The 12453-nt window shown below is 45.7% G+C and overlaps 1 protein-coding gene across 1 annotated transcript in view; it reads right to left on the reverse strand.

Moving 5' to 3' along the window:
- The window catches only part of kank2 (KN motif and ankyrin repeat domains 2), a 79879-nt gene that overhangs the window by 20082 nt on the left and 47344 nt on the right, over positions 1–12453 (reverse strand). Inside the window, exon 2 of the mRNA XM_039772646.1 lies at positions 10890–11009. The gene's annotated coding sequence lies outside the window, so the exon portion shown is untranslated. The remainder of the gene's footprint in view (positions 1–10889; positions 11010–12453) is intronic.

Consider the following 12453-nt stretch of genomic DNA (forward strand, 5'->3'; position numbering starts at 1 on the left):
AGACAATCAGCCCCAACAAGCCGACCTCCGATTCAGCAAACAACAAACTGAGACCCCTAATGTCCTACTCCCCCCCACACTAGTTCAGGGAGGGTAGCAACCGAAGCCCCCCTAGCCCCAAATGTCAATGCCAGCACTTTCTCAGCCACACACTAGAGGGAGCACACAGTGACGACACGAAGGAGCAAAGTCCAGCCTGATTGTCACAATGGGATGTTTCTTCTGGGCATCAGACTGGTAAAAGTGTGAAAATGTTCAAAGAAAAGGGCACCACGCGTGGCAGATGAGAGGGTCGCCTACAGGAGGTCACATAGCGCAGGGTAGAGGTGACGAGCTTGAGGTGACCCACTGCCTGCCTGAAGTTGTGTGACAGCTCTCCTTCTAGCCCAGTCTGGATTGGTGCCACATAAAAGACTCGTCTGGTGGAGGATCTTGGGAGTGAGGGGGTTAATGGCAAAGCCCCTTGTGTGTTTGTGTGACGAGGCATAGCCTGCGCGCTCTCAGCTGATCAGCAGGTGGCATCAGCTGACCTCCGACGTGCTGCTCCCTGTCCTTTTTTTCCAGCCATGTGAGCGCCGGAGGGTCAAACACAAGAGCCACGTTTCATAACGCGCAGCACCCAGCCTGACCTGACCGCAGGAAATAATTAATCCCTGATGTTTTTGTATCTCCTGGTGGGAGGCTGGCATAGATTACAGCCGCTCCATATAGTGCCTTTCATACAGTCATGAATGTCCAGCTATGCATGCTTGCAGAGGAGGGTGGAGAGTCGAGGATTGCGCTCGGTGGCCACGAGTTCAGCTCGGCCGATACGATTTTCCTTTGATGTCCCTGTGGCTGATCGCTCGGTTGATGCTATGGCGCCTCTTTCCCCCGACTTTTCCAAGGCTTTTACATTCCGGGTCTCAGGAGGGCTCAGAGTTAATGAAGGCAGAGTGAGGTTTCCAGATGTGCAGCATTCTTTACATCCCAGAGTCATTTAAAACCCTCAGCGGTCCTGTAAGTCGGGGGTGGGGTTATGGTAATGGGCGGAGCCAGGACGATCTTTCACTCATTAACTATGGCGCGGTCTCTCACACCACACTTAAGGAGTCCTCGAGGTTCTAATGTCCTGCCAGCACAACTCATCTGTGACCCTGCAAGTATGGTGGGGTACTCGGTCACCTCGGACTGATCCTGCTTCTGCTCAGTAAGAGTTTGGCACTTTGTGGTGGTTTAGCCAAAGCGGAGGACGTGGGTTGGGTGGGTTGGGTGGCTTGAGTTGCAGCCCACCACAGAGTAGGGTGGTGGAGAGCGGGACTTTAGGGAGCTTGTTGAGCTTGTTGGGCTGAGTGGCCTGTATTTTCCACGATAGAAAGGACTGTGAGAGGCGTCCACTAGACGGAGTGCAATAAGCTCATCCATCTTATTCACTGAGATTGTTCAGATTAACATCAAGTCAAGATGTAAAGATCCCTAAAGTCCTGCTCTTCATCACACTACTCTGTGGAGGGCTGCAACTCAAGTCTCCATACCCCAAATGTGAGAGGCACATTTATTCAATTTCAGCACCCCCTCTGCCGCACACTAGAGGGTGCTCTCAGGTAATCTTATTCATAGGAAGGATTGTGACAGGCAGCCACTAGAGGGAGCTCTTAGGACTCCGCACTGCACAAGCCCAGAGAATTGTTCAGAAGTACCACAGGTGTACACCAGGAGGTGCTCTCACAGTTAATGGCGAGGTTGTCCATTCAAACAGCACTCTTTCCCGTTTCCGCCCAGTATTTTGAGAGATGTATTCTTTTATCGCACAATCACAATCACTAGAGGGAGCACCACAGTGTACGTCCCTAATTGTAAAATGCACGCACCATGTGCTACTGGAGAGGGTCCTCACTGCGGGACATGGGATGGGCAGAGTGGGATGTCCAAGTGTTACATAGAAGATAAGGTGACGGCTTACAGGCATAAGATGGGCAGGGAGCAGATGGCAGACTGTTGGTATTTAATGAGGCCTCTCCCTGCCCTCTTATACAAAAGGGGGGCAGAATGTGCTGATAAATGATTAAACAACAATATTACTAGAGAACTGACTGCATATACCTTAAAACCCCACCACATCCTGTGTTACGTAGAGAGGGGTACTCATCAGTCTCATTTGCACTACCACGCACATACAGCAGAGGGAGCTCTAATTACAAACAGCAGGGGGGGCTCCTAACCCCACCCTTTCCTTCCACTGGTGTGCCGCGTTTCCTCTTTCACAACACTACTGCAGGCAGACACTAGAGGGGGCCCTCTTGTCTCCACACTGACACATACAAGCATTCAAACACAGAAAATGACCCAGTCTCCCACACGCTGCATGGTGGTCTTTGCTGTGTATAGACAATCTGAAGTGCTGCCCTGGCTATACTTAGGGGTACTCTCAGACCTCCAGAATGGAGTTAGGTAGACAGAGCTAGAGCTGCACCACATCTTCTTGTTACACACATCAGTCGCCATTACCCCAGGGATGCAGCAGAGGGAGCTCACAAGTCGCTTAACACCACATTCAAGGTCAATGGTTGGATTTTTGGGGGGCTTCCGGTTCGGGAGGGCTTATTTGCTCCCAGCACAAAGCTAAAGGTGTAACACTACTTAAATGCTCAAGTCAGCCAAGGAGAGGTGCAGCCCACCTTCTTCCGGCCCAAGAGCAGTCCCATTCCAACAATTTCAGCGGGGTTGGATCAGTCCTGTGGTCTCGTATAAACATCCCCACCACACCGCGGTTTGTGTTTCGGAAGCTGGCGCGGGAGCCCCCGTGGCCACACAGCAGCTGATGAAAGCATGCATTGTTTGAGAAAGGCTTCAAGCAGTGACCTCTAACCTTCCCACTCTGAGGGTGGTCCCACCCAATGGCTCCCTTTTTTTTTTGGAAATTGTCTCCTTCCACAGCCCAAGATGAAAAATTGATAAGGCAGGAGGAAGGGTGGTGGCCGCTGGAACGCATTTCCTGCCGAGGCCTCCAGATCTTTGGGCTCTGCGTTCTCCTGGTCAAAGTGAATTAATGGGCACACTGGAGGAAAGCCAGTAATGCAACGGAGCACCCGAAGGAGACCCCAACTGCCCCTGCTTCAGTATCTAATTGGTCTGATTTTGCTAAATGGCGCATTTTGAAGAAACTCTCATGAGCAGTTAAAGCCCAGATTGAGTCCATATGAGCCAATAGCTCTGGGTTGCAAGGCCAGCAGGAGAAGATGGCTTTGAGTCTGCCTCCTAGTGGCCACTAGGGTGCCCCAACACTTTCAAAATGCCAAGAATGACTACTATGGGAGCGTTTTAGGAATATTCTAGAAATACTGGGGGGAAACACCTGGCACAACGGCTAGTGCAGACACCTCTCAGCCCCAGAGTGCAGCGTTCAGCGCCTGAGGTGGCCACTGTCCATCCAGAAGTTCAAACTCTCCAACCAACTTAATCAAATTCAGAGTAATGGGGTGGGACAAACTGTGGCTGGGTAGCCAGACCACCTCAGGGCCCACCTGTAGCCAATCTGGAGTCAACTTAACCTGCTTATCTTTGGGGATGAGCGAGGAGAGCCCTCTCAGACACAGGATGAACATGAAAACTCCACACAGGCAACGTCCAGGCATGGGCTAATCAGACCTTCTATTAAGTGAAGGTCAGTGCTTGGCGTCTGAGCTCACCATGAGAGGCACTATATAGTGTAGCTTTCAATAAAATGCATTTCAAACTTTAATATTTGTATAAAGCATTACTCTGTTCTCCGTAAAGCACAGCCTGTTAGAGCTGAATGCAGAAAGTCCTGTATAATAGAAATGGCTGTCCCTGTGAAAGGCGCTATATAAAATAAAGTTCAGTTGTGTACCCATTTTAGGAGACGCCCTCACAGACGCCAGCTGTATCAGTCACTTGGGCAGGCCGAGTTTGGATGGACCGGCTGCTCCTCGGGGGCTGTGGACCTAAGTTCACGTCTTGACAGCCCAGTAGGGACGACCTGCGAATGAAGTGCCATACAAGTGACGAGAATTTGGGGACAATTGCTTTGTAATACTAGAATGAAATATAAAGTGCCTAAAGTTTATTTATCGATACTCCAGATTCTGTTTACAAGCTGCTGGTGGTGGCGACGGTGAGCAGCCTCACTGCTTCGGGAATGCATGCAGCACAGCTGGCCGAACCGGACTCAGCCTCCTCCCATGATCCCCTGGGGTGAAGAGCGGATGGGCGTGCAAATCCCAAAAAAAATAAATAAATAAATAAATAAATAAAAAAGCTTCTGGCCTCAATTAGGAGTGACTGCAAAATACACACACCGCGCCCAGAGCGGAATGCGCTCATGCTGTTTACAAACACACCCACGGTTAGAGAAAGGGCAGCGACTCAGAGGAGGGGACCACTGACCTCATTCTGAAGACACGCTCATGCATATATAGTGCCTTTCAGGGCAGACACTTCCATCTAAAGGAAACACATGGAGGGGCTACAGTGGGCAGGGTTTGGGTCCACCAGTGTGGCGAGCAGTCAGATGGTCAGAGTGTAGTTTGGTAAATAGTCAGAAGTCGGTGTTGACCCCTGAGGCATACTGCATGTTTATGACAGCGCATCATGGAGTGGCTTGAAGGCAGCATTTGACTTCACTGAAGTCACTTGGGGAAGCAGGTAACGTGAAACTCCAGAGGATGGAACTTGGTGCAATGGGACCCCTAGAAGAACATTAATAGGGGAAGGAAGGGTCTGACCTAATACAGACCAGAACAGGGGGCTCTAATACCTGTTAAAAATGACCATCGTTAGCGGGTATAGTCTACACTTTGGGGTGTTGTCCTCTCCAATAATGGACACTGACAGGGGTCACTGCAAGAGAAAGAGCACAGCTGAGCGTGAGAAGTGCCTGGCCAGGACAGAGAAGGCGGAGGGAGCCTCAGTGGTGCACAGTGGCGGAGCTGCAGTCATGCTTGCTATTATTGAGTATTATACCATTGAAGAGCCTGATGGACAATGGGCTCATTTTATTATAATAATTAAATAAGATATATTTGTTTATTGTTACTACTACATTGAATCTTTTAATGTAAAATGTGTTCATTTTATAATAATATTATTAAGTAGGGGCGGCACGGTGGCGCAGTGGGTAGCGCTGCTGCCTCGCAGTTAGGAGGCCCGGGTTTGCTTCCCGGGTCCTCCCTGCGTGGAGTTTGCATGTTCTCCCCGTGTCTGCGTGGGTTTCCTCCCACAATCCAACGACATGCAGGTTAGGTGGGTTGGCGATTCTAAATTGGCCCTAGTGTGTGCTTGGTGTGTGGGTGTGGGTGTGTTTGTGTGTGTCCTGCGGTGGGTTGGCACCCTGCCCAGGATTGGTCCCTGCCTTGTGCCCTGTGTTGGCTGGGATTGGCTCCAGCAGACCCCCATGACCCTGTGTTCAGATTCAGCGGGTTAGAAAATGGATGGATGGATTATTAAGTAGTCAGTCGTTCTCCAACCCGCTGAATCCGAACACAGGGTCACAAGGGTCTGCTGTAGCCAATCCCAGCCATCACAGGGCGCAAGGCAGGAACAAATCCCGGGCAGGGCGCCAGCCCACTGCAGGACACACACACACCAAGGACAATTTAGGATCGCCAATGCACCTAACCTGCATGTCTTTGGACTGTGGGAGGAAACCCACGCAGGGAGGACCCGGCAAGCGAACCCAAGTCTCCTTACTGCGAGGCAGCAGCGCTACCACTGTGCCACCGTGCCACCCTATTAATAAGTAATTTGCTTTTACTTATTACTTTAAATACTTTGATCTAAAATGTGCTCAGTTTATAATAGTCACATTTGCATTATTATTAAATTGAATCCCTTGCTATAAAATAAGTTCAGTTTATAATACTAATAATATTCATCATATTTTTTATTGTCATTATTACTTTAAATCCTTTGATCTAAAATGTGCTCAGTTTACAATCATCATCATCATAGTCCTCATCCTTTGGGTGGTCCGGTGCTGATGTCTCTGGCTCCGCTCCTGCTCTGTGGCCTTTCCATCTTCTCCCCGTGTCCCTGTTGCTTTTCTCGCCTGCTCCTCTGACTCCACACTGGTGTAGCCGTTTACTGTAATCTGCCCCAGTGTTGGTAAGTGTGCTGTGTGATGGGCTGGCGTCCCAACCGGGGAGGGTTTCTGGTTTCTATGTAATGCTGCTAGACCCTCTCATCTATAAATTAGATTAAGTTGGTTTGTAAAATGGATGGAGAGAAAGCCATGAGAATGGAATATGAATTTAATGCTTTAGGGCTTAATTTTAATAACAACCCTATAAACTTATAAATAATAAAAATCAGTCTAAGAAATGAATTAATTCACACAAAATGCATCACAAGCAGCGTGGTGGCACAGTGGTAGCACTGCTGCCTCACAGTAAAGAGACCCAGGTTCATGTCCCGGACCCTCCCTGCGTGGAGTTCTTCCTGTGTCCCGGTTTTCTCCAGGTGCTCCGTTGTCCTCCAACAGTCCAAAATGATGCAGTTTAGGTGGACTGGTGACACTGCCATGTCCCTTGATATATGGGTGTGGGGTGGGAATGTGCTCAGCCAGCGATGGAGTGGCACCCTATCCAGAGGTTGTTCCTGCCTTGCATCGGATGCTTGCTGGGATCGGCTCCAGCTCTCCAGGACTCTGTTCAGGATTAAGCGGGCTTAGAAGATGATATGGTAAGGATGTACAATCATTCAATGTGTTTGTAAGGATTAAAGCATCTGAAAAATCAGCCAATGAATTAATCCACCCATTCATTTATTTTTCAGTAGACCCACTCCTCCCATTACAGCAGCGTTTCTCAACCTTTAAGTATTTGTGACCCGAGTTTTCATAACAGTTTTAATTGCGCCCCCCTAACATTTTTTTTAAATGTAGATGCACATTTTATTATACCTGCTTTTATCGACATTTATCTAACTCTATATTTATTGTTCTAGTATCAGAAAGTAGTTTAAGTTAGTTTTGGTTTCAACAGATGATTTTTTCATATTTTTGATTCCGCCCCACAGGTTGAGGACCACTGCATTACAGGCACATGGGTAGCTGGTGCCCACTGCAGTAGCAGCCAACTCAGGACAGGATGGCAGTCAACTTCAGAGCACACTCGCTCACTCCCACACTCACTCATCTCCTTGCTTCCTTTCCAGAGCCATTTTGTTGAATTTACTTGACAAATTCATTCATTCATGCTAAGTGTATTAATTATTGATCAATACGCTCACTAATGATGACGCTGGAAAGCGGACTTTCACTTTCACTTCACAACAGAATTTCACTTGACTGGATATTTGACAGAACGACCCTTGTATACCTATAAATTATATCTGGATGAATTGATTCATTTTATTATTAGTTTATCCCCTCATTCACTTGGCAGTTCAGATTATTGTTCATTCTTTTATATTATCATCTTATTTTCAACTACAGATTTACTAAATGGACGATGAATACTGCCAGTCAAACCAACAAAGGACAGCAGATCAAAGAGAAAAAGCCACCAACTAGAGGAGGGAAACGACAAAATCAACTTGGAATACATGCCAACAAGAAGAGCCACCTAGTGGACACTGTCATAATGAGAGGTGCGACTGGGGCTGCGCTTCATTAATTGGGGGCACACTTCTGCTACTGGATGCCTCTTCCTGTTTTGTCTGGTAGATCAGAAAGCACTTGGCGGGGGTGGGCATTCAGATTGTTGAGGGCATGAAACTCAAGTGTTTATTTAGGAACGCCTTCAAAAGAATCAGTTCTTAAACAGGAGGGGGCGCTTGAGAGTTGAGATGACCGAAAATATAACAGCCGGCGAGCAGCATGAGGCGCTGAGCTCCTTCTGTTATTATTTATTTATTATTATTTATTTATTTATTTTTTATTGTGTCTTCTATTTTTCTATTCATTTTGTAAAGCACTTTGAGCTACATTTTTTTGTATGAATATGTGCTATATAAATAAATGATGATTGATTGATTGATTCTGTTATTTTAAATGGAGGAAGTCGTCACTGAAATGAGCGGAAATCAGCAAAATATACCGAGGTGCTGGTTGTTAAGGGTGGGGGGAGGGGGTAGAAGGGGTTCTGGCAAGTGGAAACATCGAGAACATGCCGTTCTCCTCTTAGATCCCAGTGTGGGTATGAAAAGCCCACCTTCAGGGTCGACAATGCAGCGCACCCCAGGAGGATGTGCCGAAGTTGTTACGGGCAGCCCGCCAGGAAACACAAGCCCTCTGTCAAGTCCGCCAGAATGGAATGCACCTTTTTTCCTTATGAAAATGTTTATTATTGTGACACCGCAGAATGTCGACTGATTAATGAAAAGGTTAAAGGGGGCAGGAAAAGAAGAGAAAAAACATAGAAGAGAGGAGAGGGGACTGCAAGTGCCCCCCGACCCCCCAAGTACAAGCTGAGCACTGTGCTGGGCTCAGAAATATCAGTTTATAATCATCATCATCATCATCACATACAGTATCGGGTATACTGAACATAGCAGCAGAACCATTAGGACACAAACAAGCCAATCAGCATAGGGTTAAAATGCACTATATGATAGACACGATAAGTAGATTGATAGATATGAAGGGCACTATAGGATTGACAGACAAAACGATGTGCAAAGTAATAAGCATTCCATGATATAAAACAAACTTTACTAGTGAAAGGCACTATATAAAAGGTCATTTACTAAATGAAAAGCTCAGTCTTTGTTGAAAGTGTGCACCGTGAAAAGACGGCAAAGGGAGTCACCCGCCGGGGAGGAGGTTTCTAATTCTTTGTGTTCTGGCATGTCGTTGAACTTCGGATGACTTACCATCCTAAGTATGTTTTCGAAAAAATAAAAAGATCCTTAGCTTTTGGCCACTTTTGTATCTTTTAATTTCTTTTTAGTGTCCCGCTAAGCTCAGCATACAGCTGAGCATGCAGGTACACGCAAAAATTGCATCAAAGAGCTGATTGGATAGCCTTTGAGTCAAGCAACAGCATTTAACCAATCAGCCAGCAGATCAGCTTTGATTGAAATGCAAACCGTCCAATTACTGCTCAAGCTTTACAAGAGGGCGGGACATTTATTAAAGCGGCTTGATATGAAGTGCTGTTTCAGAAAGTCGCGATGCAATCCCAGCCATGTAGCACTTCTGACCCCCCAATCTTTACGGTTCTTGAGGAGTTTTAAAGCCCTTTGATGCCGAGCATCCCCCGCTTTGTTTCTGCCCTAAGCGGAGCTCTGCTAATACGAAAGGCACGCTGTCCTCCTCTTGACCGTTGCGGTCCCCCCGAGAGCGTCGAGCTCTGCTTCTGGACATGACGCCCCAGACGTTGTGTCAGGCGGCCTCCCGCACCCCTCGCTGTCGGCCGCTAAATTCCAGACTCAGCCTGGCGGAAGTCAATGTCTGGCTTGTGACTGCCACCTCCCACATCCCCCCAAAAAGCATCTCGTGCTCGGACGCATTCATCTGATGGACATGATTCAAGTTCTTGTTTGTCTGCAATTGGCTCAGGTTTTTCGCGAGGTCTGCTGGAGGTCACCGGCCGGCTGCTGTTTTCCAAGTCCGGTAAGATAATCAGGGGGTCAGTCAGGATACCACAATCAAGATCGGACTGTCTGGGCTTATTTTTTTTCCCTTTACCCTGACATCTCCAGAGTCAAAAAGACCGCTGGTGTCGAAATTCTAGCCATCCTGAAAAACGGAAGGAATCGCCTGACCAGCCATCCTGTCCGCCAGCGACAAGAATGGTGGGTGACCTTCCTGCAGAGACAGAAGGTACAACAGGAAGAAAGTTCCGATGAGAAGAGGACTCTGCTGTCCACAAGGATCAGCTAGAAAAAGAGAAAATGACCAACTCAACCTAATCAACATAAAAATAAAGAAATAGGAAATAATCAAACTTGACTCTTCTAATGTGATATATTGCCTTTTTCTTATCATAGAGCACATTTCGTGTTCTTTACATAATGTATTCTACATTCATCTGCATAATATATGGTGTCTTGCATATCTGTCTATCTAGCGAATGGATTATATATTGCCTTACATATCTATCATATAGCTCCTTTCATGTTTATTATTTAATGTCTTCCACGTCTATCATATAGGGCCTTGCATCAGTCTAATTGATCATAGGTAGTGTCTTGCATATCTATCTAACCTATTCTATATAAATATCCATCCATCCAACCCAATATATCCTAACTACAGGGTCATGGGGTCTGCTGAAGCCAATCCCAACCAACACAGGGCGCAAGGCAGGAAACAAACCCTGGGCAGGGCACCAGCCCACTGCAGATATAAATATCTAGACCCCCGTGACCCTGTAGTTAGGATATAACAGGTTGGATAATGGATCAATGGATGTTTTTATAAAATGCCTTCCATGTCTATCTGTTCTATAGTGTCTTCTGTATATCCATTATATTTATCTATTTATTATTTAGTGCCTTACACATCTGTCTGTATATTCATGTATTATATTGTGCCTTTTCTATCTAATGTTATTCATCCTCTCTTTTATAATGCCTTTCATGGTAATCCATCTAAAGCACCTTGACAGCCTTAAGCTGGTTTACAAATGGCTGCATGTATTTCAGCCTTTCTTGATTCATCATCCCAGCTCAGCCATTACCTTTGTGCAGTGTGGTTGTTCTCCCTGTGTCTGTGTGGGTTTTTCTCTGTGTTGTCTTGTGATCTTCCCACATCCCACTCATGGCATGTTTGGGATGATTAGAAGATATAGGATTTCAATGCAGGAATTGTGTGAAATCCCACCACTGACCCCAACATTACTCGCAGGATTCAGCACTGTGACTGAATGATTCTTCAAGCAGATGGCTTCAGATGTTTCCATTCTACATGACAGGTGAGCCACAATCCCACAGTGGTACCAACTTACCTGTTTCCACAAGTCCCAATGGCAAATTACGTTTTGTAATACAAGGCTGTCCAGCAGAACCACACCATTAAATCTCCAGTCTCATGCAGGCTTCACGTTCTTTCAAACCCAGTAATGAACCTAAAAGACAGAAGCAGAGAAAGAGAAGTGCTTTACTTTACCCTTGGATGGACACTCATGGCTGAGCAGACCTGACTGGCAGAGAGACAGTTAACTACAAATGAGGTGCCCACCCATACCCAGCAGAGGTGTAGTCCTTGGCACACGTGGGACTGTCACACTCACATCAAAAGTCCAAAAAATGCATGAAGCTGAATATGGAGCTGCAGCTCTGTCTCTCAGTCGTACTGTTAGGGAACACTGGAGAGTCAAGTAAAGGTACAGTGCCTGTGACAAAAGGCACTATATAACAAAATAATGCTAATTCTTGCACATGTGACTTATGAATGTTCTACTCAGTTATAATCTAATATTCTCAAGCCTGCTTAATCCAGTTCACCGTCAGGGGGGCAGGCCATTGCAGGGCACTAATAAAGTTATATAAAACATTAATGATCTTGGCTGCACTTCGGAAACACTGAGAATGAAAGACAGTGGATGTATAAGACGTGTCTGCCCCAAATTTATAAGGCATGCCGACAATGAATGGCGCTATATACAGCATAGGAGGCAAAATTGTTCATTCTTGATTTTTTTGGAAAAACTGAAAAACACTATGTAAAATATTGGTTATTTTTAATTACGTTACAGAAACACCAAGAAATGAAATGTGATATAAATAAATATTAGCAATCTTGAATTCACTTTCATAAAAAATGAAAATGAAACGTGCTATACAGACCATATAGCGTATTTTCAGATTGCTTTGCCTGAACACTGTGCAGTAATGTGACTGGACATAAACTATAAAATGTGTACCTAAATTGCACAGAAACAGTGATAATGAAAGGCGCTATATAGTAGATTGACGGTTTTTTATTCATTAAAGGCACGAAGTTAGAATGGCACTGCAAATAAAATAACTGCCCTTGGTAAGCACAGACAGTGTAAGGCGCTATAAAGCAGATTGCCCTTTCAATGTTCCCTGACTATGTAAGCCGGCTGCATAGTATCAGACAAAGGCTCATTGTTTTTGCCTTCTTTACAAAGCACTGGAGCTGAAAGGCTCTCTGTGGTACTCGAGATACTCAAAAAGTTAACTGTTAATAAAACTTCTGCTGACCCAGAGACGCTGCCTGTAAAAGGCACTATACAAAGTATTGTTCATTTATACTTCTATTTAGGAATAGACGCCATCGTGCTGCTGGAAATGTGTTACGAGGAATACGTTAGAATTTACTCATCCTTGACGACTTAACAAAAAGCCAAAGATTAAAGGCCCGATATAGAAAACGACAGTACTTTTTTAAAAGACTGAATTGTGTTATAAATAAAACGTCTCCCTTTTTAGAAACAATTGCAATAAAAGACGCTATATCAAACAATCATTACCTGCTCTCGTTCATTTGTAAAGTACTGAACACATAAGATGCTACAGTATATGGGTTAATTGCCAATGGATTCT

This window comes from Polypterus senegalus, chromosome 12 (assembly GCF_016835505.1).
Source record: "Polypterus senegalus isolate Bchr_013 chromosome 12, ASM1683550v1, whole genome shotgun sequence".
NCBI lineage: Eukaryota > Metazoa > Chordata > Cladistia > Polypteriformes > Polypteridae > Polypterus > Polypterus senegalus.